This window comes from Gobio gobio (assembly GCF_949357685.1).
Source record: "Gobio gobio genome assembly, chromosome: 9".
Lineage (NCBI taxonomy): Eukaryota > Metazoa > Chordata > Actinopteri > Cypriniformes > Gobionidae > Gobio > Gobio gobio.
In genome coordinates this window covers 4,109,115-4,126,125 of record NC_137115.1, presented here as the reverse complement: position 1 = coordinate 4,126,125, position 17,011 = coordinate 4,109,115, and the positions used below count along the sequence as shown (strand labels likewise).

General features: G+C 39.2%; 1 protein-coding gene across 3 annotated transcripts in view; it reads right to left on the bottom strand.

The window, feature by feature from the left end:
* ltbp4 (latent transforming growth factor beta binding protein 4) overlaps window positions 1-17,011 on the bottom strand; it is a 121,842-nt gene that overhangs the window by 104,016 nt on the left and 815 nt on the right. The window lies entirely within an intron of this gene.

Sequence of the window (17,011 nt, the reverse complement as noted above, 5' to 3'; positions counted from 1 at the left end):
CCCATTGACAAGCATTATATGAGTGACACACAGCAACGGTTGGAGTTAAAAATCTTCATTTGTGTTCTACTGAAGAAACGAAGACACCTACATCTTGGATGCCTTAGGGGTAAGCAGAAAAACATCACATTTTCGTTTTTGGGTGAACTATCCCTTTAATGTCGAGCCCTGCCTAATGAGAAATAAGTGTGCCTAATGCCGAGTTCACACTGACCGGTTTTCAAACTGGTCGAATCACTGCTCTTTACACACTTCATGACTGCCTGGGGTAGCGTTCAGTGTCTGCTGTGTTCACACTGACAGATGGATCGGCGACGGGGTTTCACATCGCATGACTGTACATCTCTATCCGATCCGCGAACTACATTACCCAAGCAAACACACGCGAGAAGTGACAAGGAAACAACGCGAGATCATGTGTGCGTCAGACCGGAGTTCTCACACGAGACTGGAATTGTTATTAAAAATGATAGACCGCAGAAAGCGTGCGATCCAAATTGTCTGTGCGGTGATTTGCAGCGAAAAGGAGAAAAAGAAAAAAGATTATGGCGGAGGAAAGTGTTGGGGAGACGCGAGGAGCAATGATAGTCAAGTCAAGTCACCTTCATTTATATAGCGCTTTACGTTTTTGAAGAAAAGTGTATAACAGTTTTTCTCAGTCGCTTTGGTACATTTCTCGAATCATCCTCGACATTTGCAAAACAGTAAGTGCATTTCTCAAAACAATTCGTACAAATAGCAAAACACCATGGATTACCTGCAAAAGCCAGTCTCTTGCTCAAAATCCTTAGTTCATCTCTCAAAAGTAAATCTCTGTGTCAATGAACATGTCAGTGCCATCAGAATGAAAAGGCATTGTGTCATTGTGTATGAATAACACAGTCAAATTGCTTAGTCATGTTGTCAATATAACTGAACTCTGGACGGATGTTCTGATGTAAACTATGGCTAAAGTTTTGATGACAATTATTGTAAATTGTAGGTTACTCCTTAGTGTATGTGGGAGTTTGATTGTAAGAGACTGGACAAGATTCACATTTATGCTTTTACTGTTTGTACTGTAATTTGTTGACAGACCATGTCATTGCCATACAGAGAGAAAAAGATAGCACTGCATAGCACAAAGGAAAAAAAACTAAAAAAACAAAAGTAGAAATATGAACGTCAAATGGAAATGTATAGAAATATGCTTGACATATTATGACAACTTGTTCAACCATTTTGCATGTAAAGGCTTATGCTATGAACTAATGCCTAAATGTTTTTTGGGGGTGAGACTATTCAACAGAGACCCATTATAATACATCCTGATCAACATGACATAAGCAACGGATAATATAGGAAACAGCAGAAAATTGTACATAATCATTTGCATGGATGTACACAAGCATTTGCAACTTGTTGAAAGAAATGAGAAACTGCTTTTTTGATGTGCACAAGTGACACAATGATGTGAGAATTGAACAGGTAGCTTTGAGAATTTAAATTCTGATCTGAGAAATGTACCAAAGCGACTGAGAAAAACTGTCATTTCTGTTGTAAAAGCTGATTAGGTCTTTAATTTGGTGCCATTTAAACAACACCATCCTCAATTAAAACATAAAACCCCCAATGCGTTCCGGACCCCATCCGCACGGCAACAGCACCTGCTGGCCGGAGAACGCAAACCATGAAATAGGTTTGAAATAGTTTTGAAACTATACCAATGTAAGATTACAAATTTAAGAAAGTACATTGTATTTAACATTTAAGGTATGGATAATAATTCTGGGGTTTTCCAGCAGGAGATTCCTGCTGGGCCTGTTTTACAGTGAGCATTTGAGGTATAAAGGAAGATTGCTGAGTTTCCAGCAAGAGATTCCTGCCGGACCTGTTTTCAGACTCTCACCGTCGTTGCCTCTATGCGTTTGAATAGTTATGCTGATTAGGAGTAGGATTGGTGATACTCTGTCTGGGCGGGTTTTCCCAAAACCTGTATATTTAATTTACATGCTTTGTTCAACCTCAATGTAAATCCCTCCCCCTTTGGAATGTATATAACCTATCAGGTATGCTGTTTGAGTCAGACTGTTTTCGGACGACCTGCAGCACAGAGAGTTCTCATTAAAAGAATAACTTCTGTTTGAACGCGATCCCGACGTCTCCTGGTTTTCACTTCTGAGTTTCCTACACTTTAGAAGATAAAAGTTCACAACACCATCATCATCCCCTTGCAACCCACAAACAGGCGATTCCATGAAAACGGTGACAGCATGTACGCAAGCATAGCACGTTTGGATACGTATGTGTGCATGTGTTTTATCTGAATAGGGGGAAGAGAAGGAGGCCTTCACAGGAAGAGTCTAGTTAACACGGTCACTTCAGGGATGCGTTGTGGTCGTGTTTAGGCACATGTCCACCATCTGATCCGGATCCGGCTGACTGCAGTAAACCTCAGGATAAACAGAGAGACTAACATTAGCGTAGATGCCATTCTTCTTATGATGTAACGAGTGCATCAGGTGTTATGGGAAGTGTTCCCGGTTCCGGCTGACCTAGCTAATGCAGGAAATGATGCAGCAAAGAGAGTTGGAGGTAAATAAATCATTTAGCAGATGCTTGTCCTTTGTTTCTGTTTGATATAATTATAAATACATCTATTAAAACTGATATTGTGGTCTATAACTCCTCCCCCTTGTATCTTGCTCTCTCATTGGCTGTCGGTCATCGCCGATGTCATTTTCAGTCAGAACTCATTTCACACAGCAGGACACACAACACGTCCAGATATTTAAAGGGAGGGTCAAATGCTTTTTCATGCTTACTGAGCTTTTTACACGGTTAAAGATTTGGATTCCCACGCTAAACATGGACAAAGTTTTTTTTTTTTTAATTGGACGTTTTAAGGAGTATTTATGTGCCAAAAAAAACTCCGGTAACGCTTTAGATTACGGCCCGGAAAGTACAGCGTAACTGAAGAGAATTTACAGCATAATTTTCGGTAATTATAGTGTAACTATAAAGTAAGTATGTGTAGGTATAAGGGAACAATATGTAATATTGGGGGAATTAAGGGGTAACTTTCAGGAAAATTAACACATTATTTATACTGTAAGTATTTTTTAATTAAGGAGTAATTATCCGTGTAGTTACAGGGTAAGTACAATAAACAACACATACAAAATCTGATATCACTTGGAAACATTTATTTGAAAAACAACTTAATCCAAAACAGATTTGACACTTTCTTATTCATTTTTTCTTAGATAAAGCATGAACTGTATTTTCAGTGTAGTTAGCTACATAATACAGAATAGCTGGAGACATCCTTCTTAAGATTCATCTGTGGCAAGGATGAAAAAGTAGAGGAACAAGACGAGGATAAAGCCAAGCTAGAGAAACGAATAAGTGTTGTAAATCTTTTTTTAAAAAATTGTTTTTCAAATAAATATTTCCGAGTGATATCAGATATTGTATGCGTTGTTTATTGTACTTACCCTGTAACTACACGAAACAAGAGGGGAACAAGCACCACTTTAATTTACAGCCCGCAGATTCATACTTACCCTGTAACTACACAGATAATTACCCCTTAATTAAAAAATACTTACAGTATAAATAATGTGTTAATTTTCCTGATAGTTACCCCTTATTCCCCCAAAATTACATATTGTTCCCTTATACCTACACATACTTACTTTATAGTTACACTATAATTACCGAAAATTATGCTGTAAATTCTCTTTAGTTACGCTGTACTTTCCGGGCCGTAATCTAAAGCGTTACCAAAACTCCTTCCGGTTTCTCACAAGTTTCGGAAAGTTTTTTTCAAATATGGGTCTGTCTAACTAGCCTGGTCCTACCAGACTCTCGTACATTTCATTTGTTCAGAGGGTCTGGCCACTCTCCATTGACAAGCGTTTACTTCCTTGAAGGCGGGTACTCTGTTGAAGTTTAAAACTATTGGATCTGCCATAACCAATCGCTAACGTTTGGTCTTGACGTGTGTCATGCGGCGTTCGCCTCTGTTTCTCACATGGAAGTCCGTAAAAATAAATGTGCAGCCGCCTCAGTGATAAAACCTTGTGCATTCGGATTGTGATTTATTCACGGTGGAGGGGAGAGTTTTGTGATCGGGAACGGTTGCCCACGTGGTCTGTAACAAGATTGTGCTGTAAATAAAATGTCATATGCTTGGTATGATAAGAATAAATGCTGCCGTAAATAACGGCCCAATTCAAATGTTTATGTGCTTTTCTTCTTTTTATTTTTTGAGCGGTGATGAAATATATTGCTCTTGTAAATACTTGCCAGCATTTAAAGAAATACAAGTCTAGAATTGCATCCAAATTACAGCGAAACGGAACCGTACGGTGCTCTGCAGTGGTCAAAAAGGATATAAACAGTGAATTTTGAAGTGATATATTCTTGAAAACTCAGAGATTTGGATTTGGACAGTAATTAAATTACCACACGACCTGGTGTTTGTCTAAAACAGTAGGTAATTTGGCCGCGTGTGGTGGGAGACGGACGGCAATAAAATCACTGACTAGCCCCTGTAAATGATGACACTACCTTCCGACCGCACAAGAAACAATTACCGTCCGAATAGGGCTTCAGCAACTCCTTCAGCACTAATGTAGCGAGCTGGAAAAACAAATTTTTCCCGAACCCCGTGGGGAGGACGGACACAACATCATGGCCACCAACAAAACTCAGCAAAGATTGTTCTTGCTCCGGCTTTAACTTCTGGATATTCGGCAGCGGTGCCACAACCGACCGAACGGCTTCGCTCGCATCTTTCTCCGCTGCCATTACTGAATGACAACTCAAACTAGCGCACAACATCAACCTCATCGTTCTCAGACACTCCCTCTGTTCGCTGATTGGACCGGTTAAAATTTGTTCGGAGAAAACCTAAGAATATACTGCAGTCCCAGACGGAGAACTGAAGGAAAATGAAAATTGAGTGGAAGTACGTAGGAGGGTGGAGCCAGGCTACTATCTGACGTCAGCAAAGGCTCTTCTCCCGGAGCGACGCACGCACGACCAGAGCGAGAAAGCAAATGCACGCCCATTAACGCACTGTGCTCGGCTTTAGGGAAGTCATCGGCTGTGCTGCAGTCACAGAACTTGAAGAAATCAACAATGTCACCAAAGAAGTGTATTTTTGGTTGTCAGGGCAAGACAACCCGGCACAGCTTCCCAAAGAACTCCAGTGTAGGAGAGTTTGTTTTTCCAGAGCAGCAACGGTGCAAGTGTTTTTGTTTGTTCGCTGCATTTCGACGACGATCGTTTTATAAACAAGGCCTGGTTCAACTCCGGATTTGTAGCTCATAGAAAAAATATGTTAAATGAATTAGCTGCGCACTGTGCGCAGTACCTGGTGGCCTTGTTGTCTGCCTAAATTAATTATAAATAAACATAAAAAACTAGTAGGCTATTTGCAGTATATTAAATAGTTTTTGAGCTGATTATTTTGCACTGAAATGAGTCTGAGACACGAGTCTGCCGGCTCTGACAGCCTTGCATAATGTGCACCTGCGCAATATCATAGTACTATATTTTCGGAAATCATAGGCTATGTTGTCAACTAGTGATATCATCACAAGAACTTTTGAGGAATATGCAACATCATTTAGACAATTGTTTTTGTCATATGTATTATACTAACTGACACTATCATTTCAGCTCGATTTCAAAACACGGCCTCATGAAGCTTCGAAGCGTTATGAATCAGTGAGTCGAATCATGATTCGAATCGTGTGTCAAACCGCCAAACTGCTGACTTTGGCGATCCAAACTGCTGAATCGACTCACTGATTCATAACGCTTCAAAGCTTCATGAGGCCGTGTTTTGAAATCGTCATCACTATATAAGTCAATATTTAGGGTTTTATTGCGCACAAAAACTATTCTCGTCACTCCATAAAGTTATTGTAGAACCACTGTAGTGAGATGGACTTTGTAACGACGTCTTTAGTGCCTTTTATGGGTATTGAGAGTGAACCGTGCATTGTGCCAATGGAGGCCTTTCAGAGCCATCAGATTTACACTAAAATATCTTCATTTGTGTTCCGAAGATGAACGGAGGTCTGACGGGTGTCCAACGACATGAGGGGAAGTAATTAATGACAGAATTTTCATTTTTGGGTGAACTAACCCTTTAAAGATGTCACAGCTTCCAGACGCTCTCAACGCAATAGCTGCGCGCTCGTGGCTGTTTAGCTCCGCCCACATGACACGCCTCCAGCCGCTTGATTTTTTTCCGGAAAGACTCGGTACAGCGTATCTTTCTTTTATAAAAATAATAAAACTAAAGAATTTTCAGAGATATGGATGCAATACTACTCTATAGGTACTCGAGATTTATCTCACCGGCCTCTTCGACTCGTCTGCGATTCTCTTAGATCACGTCTTTGATAATTCACACAGCGTGAATGTCACGTATACGAGCACCGATTTGCCTATGATTTTGGGCATTTTGGGCGAGTCAAAATCTGGGCTAAAATCGGGCAGTGTGAACTCGGCATAATCCTGTTGAATGTGCACCTGTAGTGTACTTGTAAAAACTGTACTTGTAAATAATATAATGTTAGTGATATCAAAAGCCCCTTAACTAAGAGAGTTTCATTACACACATGAGTAGAAAGTGCACTTTAGTCTTGTGCACAAACACACACGATAATTATGGAGATGATCTCATAACAATTACATTGTATTTTATACATATTAAACTGTAACACGGCCTATATGGGTGTGAATGAGACGGCGAGGGGTGTGTGAGACGTTGTTTACAGATGATGTGGCAGAGGTTTGTAGGCTTGCAGATGAATGAACTGCGGTGCGTTTTGATCCAGGATGAGAGCTCGTTCTTCAGCTCATCCGCCTAAACACAAACAGCTGGCAACACCCTCGCACTTCATTAAATTAAAGCTGCACATCTCCCTATAGCTTCCCACCTTCATTTCTGGACCACAGATATTCTGTTGCTTTGAAACTATTGAGGGTTCGGATAAATATTGGCTCCATCCAGATCACGGGAAGCCAAATCTACACTTTCAGCGAGGGGGGAAATATGTAAATAACATTCTTCTGAAATGAAGAACGGCCAGGAATACGGTGCTTCGCTGAAAAAAATCGAAATGATACAACTCTTGACAGGACATGAGTGGAAGAAAAAGCCATTTTCATTGGAGACGGTCCAAGCGCTCATTTGCACTTCAAAGATTTGCTCAGAGATCTGCCATCTTCAGCTCACTTGAGGAAAGGAGAGCCTGCCAGTCATGCATGGAGCAGTTCAAGAGTTGTGTTTAAAACTAAAAAGTCTCAAATTAGACATATGAATGCTTTTATGCTTTGGAATAAGAGCCTCAAGAGAGGTTTGTATCAACAGAGATACGCAGATTTTGGGCGTATGTCTATGAGCTTCAAAGCTGACTGCATTAGCACTCGAGTCAAAGGGGAAAAGGCAGAACTATTTTGAGGTAAATTAAAGACACATGATGCTGCGCTCTGGGCTAGACTGGAGAAAGCTGCAAATCACTTCATTTCAATGGGGATCGACGTGTGTGTCACCTTCTGAAACAAATTGAGGCTATATACACTGTCATTGTACATCGATCAGGCATAACATTATGAGTCCTAATATTGTGTTGGTCCATCTTGCCCATTTTTCCTGCTTCTAACACATCAACTCTGAGGACAAAATGTTCACTTGCTGCCTAATATATAACAGGTGATGAAGAGATCATCAGTGTTATTCACTTCACCGGTCATAATGTTATGCCTGATCGGTATATATTTATAGTTTTCACTAAATCCTCATTTATTATATTTTATCATTGTAGTGCAATGATTAGTATGATTTATTTTTTCTTTTTATTGTATATTTTTTTACTTCTGCATTTTATTTGCTTTATTTGCTATTGTTTGTAGCACTTTGAGTTTTTAGAAAAGTGCATTATAAAAAAAATTTATTAATATTCTTAATATTATCATATTATTATTATTTCTATGCATCAAAGTAAAAACTAATGTAATGATGATCTTATAAAACTGCATAAAAAAACATGAAATATCATTAATTTTCCACTGACGGTTTAGGAAACCTGCTTTAGTGCCGTTTTCCTGCAAAAGCACATAAAGCTAGGGTTCAAAAGTTTGCTGTACACTCTAAAAAAAAAGGCTCGTAATCATAGGGGAACCTTTTTTAGTGCTATATAGCACCAATTTTGGTGCTTCAGTGGTTCTTCAGCGGTTCTTCAGAGGTGCTATATAGCACCTTAGTCAAAGAACCGGTGAAGAACCTCTGAAGAACCGCTGAAGAACCACTGAAGCACCAAAATTGGTGCTATATAGCACTAAAAAAGGTTCCCCTATGATTACGAGCCAAGAACCATTTTTGGTGCAATTTAGAACCTTTTTTTTTTTAGAGTGTACAGTGTTACAAATCTCTCTGTAATCCATTAACACACACGAATACACTTCCACTAATGTCAAAGCGTGATTGCATGGAAGAATTTTTCCATATCGTAACAACCAGGATGACACATGACCCGAGATCTGAATCTGAAACATCTACACATATGTACAGTAAATGCACGATAACACACACTCACACACACACATGTTGTGGACGCCTCCTGAGAGTCTCTGGCTCTCTGCCATCGTCCAGATGTTCCAGGGCCCCTGAGGGCCACTGCAGGTAAAATAATTAACCCTCAGAGATATCACACACATATATACATGGAGTGAGAAGAAATGGCTGCTTGATTTTTCTTCGTTTCACCCTTTCTCCACTGATTTCAGCTAAAGCGGATGAAGGATTGCAAGCTTTTATTTGGCACCACGTGTTCGCCTCTCCGTTCATCCGAAACCCACAGCCTGCTATTGGAGGAGACTCATAACCAGCCCTACACACACGTGCCTCAGATCACTTACAGATGCTCGACCCATACATTAACTCATCTTCATGCGAAAATACAGGCATCCAGACTAAAAAATAAAGGATTATTTAAGAGCCAGATGACTAATTTATGGTTGACCGTTGTTCAGAAGTTCTTCAGATCATTGAGCTTCTCACTTGAGCTGCGATGGAGGTATATTTTAATGTAGAGACTACGACTAGTGCCCATATTATCTGATTTTAAAGGTTCCTAGTTTGGTTTTGAAAGTCTCCTAGACCTCCACCTCTTTTCTCTCAGAGTCTGAAACGGTTCGATCAAGGATTCAGTCTCTCTAAACCCCGCCTTTGTGAGAGCTGCTCTGCTCTGATTGGTCATATGGTCCAGTCGGTTGTGATTGGTCGGAAAGCAAACGCTCATTAGCATATCTGAATCTCAGCTCTTGACACACAGTGATACGAACAGTAACGATGGAGTGGGTTTGACCGTATCAATCTCTCATCAAAGTGGATTTGCTTTGGCAGCAGAAAACAGCGTCTTCTCCACATGAACACCAACCAAACTCTCCCAGTCTACATACAACTACAGTAGCCACGTTTACATGCGCACTTTTTTGTCATTCTGATTAAAATAATTCAGATTGAAAGATTCGGTGGACTGTTTACATGAGACGTTATCTAAAGCGATCTGGTGTTTACATGTGCTGACTTTCAGTCAGAATCATTTTGTGACATGCGCACAGTTTGTCTGCCGCCTCAGATTCGTAACGTTACTATCGTGGATCAATAGTTCTGTGTTGGTAATTTTTATAATTATTTATTTTTCTGTGGGCGGACATGCCGTAGTTGAAATTAATTTATATCCTATACAATGGCTATTTCAACAGCTGTGAATGATGAATGCGGAATTAAATGAATTCAATTAATTTATTTTGAAAAACACAAAATTAACTATAAAATGCACCCAAATTATTAATAAAAACATAGGATGACCGGAGAAACATGAATGCATTCAAGACTTGCTCAGCATCATTACTAGTACTAAACGCATAGATATTTCAGATGGAAAGATACCATAATTACAAAGGTATAAATATTAACAAAAGTAATTAAAGTAACGTAAGACTGTGGGTAATGTTACTTAACCAATTTGAAGCAGTTGTTGAACTTTTTATTATATCTACGAGAAACAGAGAAATGTCGACCCGTCCTCTCCAGCAGCTTGAATGATCCCCGTTGAAATGGCAACTCTCGACGACCACCAGGACTTGTACAGTTTTATAAAAGCTATTCATTATTTGTTGTAAAGTGTAAGAATCACCTCAGAAAAATTCGTTCTTCTGTCAGGCGCAGTTGAAGCTCAGGACAAACGCTGTCAAGATGAGATGGTGTAGCCAGGCTATGTCTGTGTCATTATTCCAACATCATCATGTTCATAACATGTTATGAAATAAAAAGTTTAATACCTCAGAAAAATTTACTTTCCTCTCTAGTCAACATTAGCCTGGTGTGTATACCTCTTCAGTTGTGGAGGCGCTCGCGCTGTATATCATGTCACAGAAAGACGTAAACTCAAAGTAATCGGATCAGGTCGTTTACATGGTGGAATTTTTCATTTACATTTTCCTTCAGTAATCCGTGTGGGATTGCGGTATATTCTCAGGTTTTCTCCGGTCAAATTTGAACCGGTCCAATCAGCGAACAGAGGGAGTGGCTGAGAACGATGACGTTGATGTCCAAACGTTAGCGATTGATTATGGCAGATCCAGAGCGGCTCAGGGGCAGATCCAATAGTTTTAAACTTCAACAGAGTTCCCGCCTTCAAGGAAGTAAACGCTTGTCAATGGAGAGTGGCCAGACCCTCTGAACAAATGAAATGTACAAGAGTCTGGTAGGACCAGGCTAGTGTCTCTTTCCCTTCTCAGGGAACAAGGGTTACAGTCGTAACCAAAGACGTTTTTAATGTTATTCAGACAACAAAAGACAAGGAAATCACTCACTGCTCTTGATTTAATAGCTTTTGTAACTTTAAAGGATTAGTTCACCCCAAAATGAAAATTTCCTGATATTTCCCTCACCCCCATCTCATCCAAGATGTTCATGTCTTTCTTTCTTCAGTCGAAAATAAATTAAGTTTTCGGAAGAAAACATTCCAGGATTTTTCATCATTTAATGGTTTTCAGTGGGAACCAATGGTTGAAGGTCCAAACCAATGCAGTTTCAAAGGAAGGGCTTCAGAGGAATCCAGAGGAATAGGGTCTTATCTAGCGAAAAAATATGGAAAAATGGTCATTTTCAAAAAATAAATTCAAATGAATATACTTTTTAACCTAAATTGTTCATCTTTTACAGATCTGCGAGGTGCTAAGGATGACATAATCATGTCGGAAAGGTCACCTGACATAGGCAGAAGTACCGAAAAACACTAAATTTTCAACTTCAAAATCATCCGATATCGTTGATTTACCTTTTTTTTTTTTTTTGCTAAAGGGCGTTTGTATTAGCCTTCTCTTCACACGAGCGCTTTGTAAACACGGAGCGGTACTTCTGTCTACGTCTGGCATTACCGTTCCGACGTGATTACGTCATCCTTAGCACATCGCAGAGCTGCGCAAGATGAGTAATTTAGAGGTTAAAAAGTATTATTTTTTACTTTTTAATGACGATCGTTTCGCTAGATCAGACTCTATTCCTCAGCTGGGATCGGTCAGAGCCTCTGAAGCCCTTCCTTTGAAACTGCATTAATTTGGACCTTCAGCCGTTGGTTCCCATTAAAGTCCATTATGTGGAGAAAAATCCTGGAATGTTTTCTTCCGAAGAAAGAAAGACATGAACATCTTGGATGAGATGGGGGTGAGTAAAATATCAGGAAATTTTCATTTTGGGGTGAACTAATCCTTTATAAATAGTCTAAATTAATCTTTAATTTATAGTCAATGTTACTTTTACATTTGATTACTTTATTCAATTTCTGAATCTGAAAACTAATGTTAGATCTACCTGAAAATCCTGAAAAGCACTGTTTATTGTATTAGTATCTTTGCTGTATTGTATTTATGTGCGCTTTTGCTTGTATTTCGATTATTTGGTCTTGTTTTCTTTCATTTTATTTGACAGTAGTCCTTTTTCCCTGAAGATAGCAAATACCGTACCGTACCGAAACCGTGATACAAACCGAACCGTGAGTAATTTGAACTGTTACACCCCTATGTTTTGGGAGTTTTGAAAAATGTAGGTATGTTTTTCCAATGAGCCTATGTTGGGATTTTCAATTATTGTCACATTTGTGTGTGTGTGCGTGACCATTTTAGTCACAGTCTTGAGCTCTGAAATCTCTACCACATGACATCAATTAGCAGGAGATTAAATGCTTCCAGGCCAAAGGGAGCACAATCCAGAAGAAACACGACTAACAATCCCACATGGATCCACAGAAAGCTATTGGGAGACAAATGTGTCCAATCAGAATCTAATCCATTGAGATGAATGGAGGGGTAGGACAAGGGCGTTATTTATATAAATAGTTATATAAAGAGCTCTGGGTCGTTTTTTTTTTCAGCAGTCGAACTTTCACTATGCGTTTACAATCATTACTGTGAAAGATTTGAATCATTCTCGTTGTCGTAATTCAGCTGTCAAATGACTCAACGAGCAAAATTACAACCAGCGCTCTGGCCCCGTGCCTGATGCCAGACTGACCCTGAAGTCACTGAATAAGACGTAATCCATTCGCTCGACTAAAAAGACGCTTCGACAGCAGGGGCGGAGGTTTAGAAGACTGATAAATGAGGTGCATATTTCTCAGAACTGGAAGCCAACGCCATTCCTCCGATGCCACAAACACGGCATGTGTGTTTATGCCCGTTTTTCGCCAAACAGCTTGAGCCGGACGCATGTGAACGCTTGTAAATCATCTCCTCCTTTTATGTAGGAAGCGTGTTTACCAGACTAAAACACAAATGTATAACATTTATCAGAGGAAGCTTTGGTGTGTGATAAGTTCATAATGAGTTTCTCTTGATGGAGATTACAGGCAGCACTTGTATAAATAGGTCACAATGTTACTGGATTGTTGGAGCTGATTTTCTCTTGGACACGAAGCAAGAGTCGAATAGGAAACAGGTCCCGAGTGGAAACTGAAGAGGAGCGTACAAGTCTTACATAAACGCACCATGGTACGGTGACTCAGAATACAAGCTGGGATTTACAACACAAGCTTGTCTCGCCTTGCGCTCAGAATTCGCTCGGATATCCAAGGCTGGTGTGTGTGGTGGTTGTGTTTGGCCAGCTTAATATCATCGTACTTTTATATCATGAATAATTATGTCATGGTATTTACATTGCACTTCAAAGTACTTCAAAATACCATGGCATTGCCAAGAATTTCAGAAAGATCCCTCCTTCCAAATTACCATGAAAATACCATGGAAAAAATCTTGCATGGATATTTGGACACTAGCATGAAAATGCTTTGGTATCGGCCCAGATCTGGCCAACATCTGGTACGGGTAGAATCCACATGTTCCAGATGTGGCCCGGATCTGGGCCGACACTATGTTGCTTGTTTTTTTGGTACTTTTAAATACCATGGACATTTTGAGGGGCAGTGGCCCAAACCAAAAAAAGGGGCATTGGGGGCGAGGATTGGGTGCTTGTCCATACAAATTATCCATCTTACTCTTACTAGTCAGTCAAAATTTTGTCTATCGAAAATAGTGATATATGACATTGTGTTATGTTGAAGATCAAAGTTGTTGTGTCTATTTGTTAATGAAGTATTTGTGCACACAATGTTTTTGGCTTTGTGGAGTAAATGTTATAGCTTTTATTTTTGAGAAAAAAGATAAAATTAGACTCTTGGGGTAAGATGACCCAGCCATATTTGGCACAGAAGGCCCCAAGTGGCATGTTGTTATTGTTTTTAAATGTAATACTTATTGTAATTAACGGGGCTATTATTTAATATTTTCATGAATTAGATGTACATTTCAGGCATCTTCACTTTCACTAAAACCTATAGGCTAGGTTAATTGAGTGATTTCTATTATGACAAAAAATATTAGGCCTATGTTTATTATGGCACATATTCAATTAAGATATGGGCAATAAATATAAGTAAATATTGATATGCTTGTACATAAGTCATAAAAAAAATTATTTTACTGGGATTCAGATTTTTCTGTTATCAGTTGTTCAATTATTCTACTAAATTGTCAAAATAAAATTAAGTAGAATATTTTTAGTATTTTACATTATGACACAGAAGATATAGCCTAAATAGTAATACGAACTATATCAAAAGTAATTTATACATTCTGTAACAGTTTATGGGTTTTTATATTAAATTAGGCCTATATATATATTCTACAAAGTGTGCCATCAACAGCAAAGTTAGTGTCACTTCGGGTACAAAAACTTGATTAGACAAGAATTCTAATTCTCTTCCAAGAACAAGTTCTTAGCATTATTAGAAGATCAGGAGCAAAATAATACCGACAGAAATACAACCCAAATCAGAAAAAGTTGGGACAGTATGGAAAACGCAAATAAAAAAAGAAGAAGTGATTTCTAAATTTACTTTGACTTGTATATCATTGCAGACAATATGAACACAAAATATTTCATGTTTTGTCTGGTCAACTTCATGTCATTTGTAAATATGCATCCTTTCCTGTCATTCAGACCTGCAACACATTTAAAAAAAAGTTGGGACAGGAGCAATTTAGGGCTAGTAATGAGGTAAAATGGTTAAATAATGATGTGATTTGAAACATGTGATGTCAACAGGTGATTGTAATTATGATTTGGTACAAAAGCAGCATCCAAGAAAGGTCTAATCCTTTAGGAGCAAAGATGGGCCGAGGAGCGCCAGTTTGCCAACAAATACGTGAGAAAATTATTGAAATGTTTAAAAACAATGTTCCTCAAAGAAAGATAGGAAGAGATTTGGATATTTCACATTCAACAGTGCATAACATAATTAAAAGATTCAAGGACCCTTACAGAAGGAAAATATATTTACCAATATATTACTTGAAATATATTATAATATATTGTTAATATATTGATGGTACATGTATACAATATATGTAATATATTGCAGTATATTGCAAAATATACAAATGATTTCCGCTTTCAATATATTGCAATATATTGGAAAATGTAAATATTAAATCCCATACTGTATATGGGAATATATCGCCTAATGTATTGCATGATATTTTCCAATATACTGCAATATATTTTTGTTTCGTGAGGGGAATCTGGAGGAATTTCAGTGCGTAAAGGACAAGGGCGCAAGCCTAAGCTGAACAACCGTGATCTCCGATCCCTCAGGCGGCACTGCATCAAGAATCATCATTCATCTATAAGCGATATCACCACATGGGCTCAGGACTACTTTGGCAAACCTTTGTCAAGTCCCACAATACGTAGTTACATCCACAAATGCCAGTTAAAACTAGGGCTGTAATGATTTGACCAAAAATAAAAACCTCGATTAATTGAACGTTTGACCTCGATTACGATTAATGAACGATTATTTTGCTCTTTTTTTTTTGCCCTCACAAGTTTTTTGAGTAAGTTCCTGATATGGTTTGTACTGTAAATATTTTCTACTATTAAAGGTGGATTTTTTTTTTTCTAATGAAAAAGTGCATTTCTTTGTGATTTTAAAATACTTGAAGGAAACGGTTCACTTTCAGCAGTTATTGTCTATGGAGCAGATTTCTGTTTGTTGTACATCAGATACAGATAAATTAACACTGTAGGCCTACATTACATTTATTTGAATGCATTAATGAGAGAGTGATTGTGTGTGTGAATTACTCTTACTGTCTCTATTCATTATGAAGCTGTGGTTTGTACTTACTTCAAAGGTATTAAAATAACGGTTGAGTTTCTAAGCTACTTTAGTGACTTTACTTTAGTCACAGGACAGCGTTGATCCTGCGTTTCTGTGCTCTTCTGCGCGCGATCTTCACGTGATGTGCGAGCTTCTGTCTGAGTGTTTGTTTGTCACAATAAATCAGGCATTAGTTCAACATAATACACATCTGATGGTCGAAACTCGCTTTAATGTTCAAACTGACAGGGTTTAAACCACATACAAATGACAAAGCTTTGCGAGAACGCAGGTGAAAGAGGTCTGCCTTCAGGGCGCGCGCGTTGTCGCGTTTAAACGCATTTACTTGACAAACTTTACGAGCACGAAAGTGAAAGCGGCTTCGGGGCTTGCGCGCGCCGTCTCTCTTTGTGTGTGTGTGTGTGTGTGTGTGTGTGTGTGTCAGCGCGTAGGCTATAAGAACAGCAATTAACTGACCTGTATAAACTGTGTAAAACATGCAGCTACTATAGTGATTCTGGGCATCTATAAACACAGATAACTGCTCCTGCATCTCTGTGTGCCTTCAAACTGCACTTGATGTGACTGACGGGGCGGAGTCACGTGAAAACCGAAATAACCGACATGGGAAAAATACGTCGGTTAAAGGTTCTGAATGTCGGTTTCGGTTATTTTTCGATTAATCGTACAGCCCTAGTTAAAACTGTACTGTGCCAAAAGGAAGCCCTATGTTAACAGTGTCCAGAAGCGCCGTCGACTTCTCTGGGCTCGGAGGCTTCTGGGATGGACCATCACACAGTGGAAACGTGTACTGTGGTCAGATGAATCAGTATTTCAGGTATTTTTTGGGAGGAATGGACGCCGTGTGCTCCGGACCAAAGAAGAAAAGGATCATCCAGACTGTTACCAGCAACAAGTCCAAAAGCCAGGGTCTGTCATGGTATGGGGTTGTGTCAGTGCCCTTGGCAAAGGTAACTTGCACTTCTGTGAAGGCACCATTAATGCTGAAAAGTACATAGAGATTTTGGAGCATAATATGCTGCCTTCAAGAAGACATCTTTTCCAGGGACGTCCATGCATATTTCAACAAGACAATGCAAAACCACATTCTGCACACATTACAAAGTCCTGGCTGCGGAGGAAGAGGGTACGGGTACTTGACTGGCCTGCCTGCAGTCCCGACCTGTCTCCAATAGAGAATGTGTGGCGCATTTTGAAGCGCAAAATGCGACAATGAAGACCCCGTACTGTTGCTCACCTTAAGTATTGTTTGCAGGAAGAAT